The 1948-nt window shown below is 39.9% G+C and overlaps 1 pseudogene; it reads right to left on the bottom strand.

Annotated features, from left to right (window-relative positions):
- Positions 1-318: 318 nt before the first annotated feature.
- Positions 319-1948, bottom strand: part of LOC109384828 (armadillo repeat-containing protein 10-like) — a 34563-nt pseudogene continuing 32933 nt past the window's right edge.

Genomic DNA, 1948 nt, shown 5'->3' with positions numbered 1-1948 from the left:
TGGTAAAAGGGTAGCTTATATGTAAGAAGGTCACTGTCACTTCGTGTAGAGGAAATAACTAAAATATCTCAATGTAGAGAGCAAAATAAAAATAAATAAATGGTTTCAGTATAATTTCTACTATTCAATTGATATTAATAAAATGGTTCAAAATAACTTGAAGACCATGGCAAGTTATAGCTGTGTTAATGATAAAACATGAGATTTACTGTTTAAATTCGCAGGTGGAAGAATTCCATTGCAAGGAGGATGGAAAATCAGAAATTTATAATGTGCATTACTTCTAGACTGCATTACTCTTTGGAAACATATGACTAATCAGGATTTTGTTATGACTGTTACAAATTTTTCCTTCAAATCCACATCATGGTGATAAACTAAAGCTCTCATTTTCTGGGCACAAACTTCTCCCTACACCAGGAAGAACATTGAATCGTTAGTGCAAGTAGATCAAGAAGCTAAATGGCTTGGGTTTTGAGACAGTTATTTATATGCTAAAATAATGTAACTACTCAAAGAAGAATCTCTTTAGCTAGGTGGCCATAATGAAGGGAAAGGGATGATGAATCAATCCACTTGTGTACCAAGTAGTTCTAACATTATGGCTGCATTTCCAGGCAAATTCCAAAGCAGTTTTAAAACTTGAACTTTGGTGTTTCCATTTACCACAGGTAACAACGTGGAAAAAGTCTTTAATGAACACGGTAAGCATGTGGTCATTGGTAATGATCATGTTTTTTTTAATTTATTTTTATTGGGGAACAGTGTGTTTTTTCAGGACCCATCAGCTCCAAGTCAAGTAGTTGTTTCAATCTAGTTGTGGGGGGCATGGGGATCGAACCGGCAACCCCGGTGTTGTGAGCACTGCGTTCTAACCACCTGAGCTACCCAGCTGCCCCGGTAATGGTGATGTTTGTTAACATCCCCAGCCCAACCAGCTGCGCAGTGAACTTAAGGGAACCACAGAAAAAAATCCTCACAGATGTGAGCATATGTTCATCTTGCCTTGATTTGTAACATTCATAGGTAGTTCATTCAATACATTTAAAGCTTTGCCTTTAATGCTGTGACTAGGATTGTTGATCACTTTCCAACAACTGGAATACCACCCAATTCATGAATTGTGGCTTTGTTACCTGAAAGGTTACATTGCTATCCAGAGTGACCACACTCTCTCAATAATTACAGGATTTTTTTTAATAATGGTTCTATTCATAAGTATACACATACATACATAATGCATATGTAGATACATACATGAAATAAAGAGAGATGAAATACAGCTCTCATCCTTGGTGGATGTCTGCTCCCTTATTCCATTCTTAGTACCTTACCCAACCTGCCTTTCCTTCAACTTCCCCTTTCTGGAACTTTCCTATAGGTAGTCCACATCCAGGAACATTCAAACATCCTTTGCCAGGACAAATTCGGAGTTCAAGTCACCAAGTTCACTGCCTCACTTCTCCTTCACTATGCCCTCAAAGCAGTTAACCAACTATTTCTAGTACTTTCCATTTTTCTTGGAAGTGTAAAATACCAAATGATTCTGTCCTTCAAGCTGCTTGGGACACATGAATTTCTAGGTTGGAGAACGGCAAGCACTAACAGGTCTTTTGAAACTTGCCCCTAGTATAGTATCTCCTTGAATCCCTTCTCACTAGATTTCTTGTTTGATCTTACCTCCAAATGTGCACAGACATATCGTATTCTCAAACATTTTCCCATCCCCCAATTCCTCAACAAAAATCTTTAAAAAAAAGTGTTGTGGGCCGGCCGAGTGGCGCAATGGTTAAGAACTGGCTTGGGACACCAGAGGGCCCCGGTTCGGATCCCACTAATGAGGGCCAGTGACACTGCCCTCCACAGCTAAGATGCTGAACAACAGCTCAACCTGGAGCTGGGCTCCCGTGAGTCGCCGGCGATAGCATAGGCTGCAGCCCCTGTGGCA

Source organism: Hipposideros armiger, unplaced genomic scaffold (genome assembly GCF_001890085.2).
Source record: "Hipposideros armiger isolate ML-2016 unplaced genomic scaffold, ASM189008v1 scaffold_103, whole genome shotgun sequence".
Classification (NCBI taxonomy): Eukaryota; Metazoa; Chordata; class Mammalia; order Chiroptera; family Hipposideridae; genus Hipposideros; species Hipposideros armiger.
The sequence above is the reverse complement of the archived record's forward strand: the minus strand, read 5'-3'. Positions and strand labels throughout refer to the sequence as shown.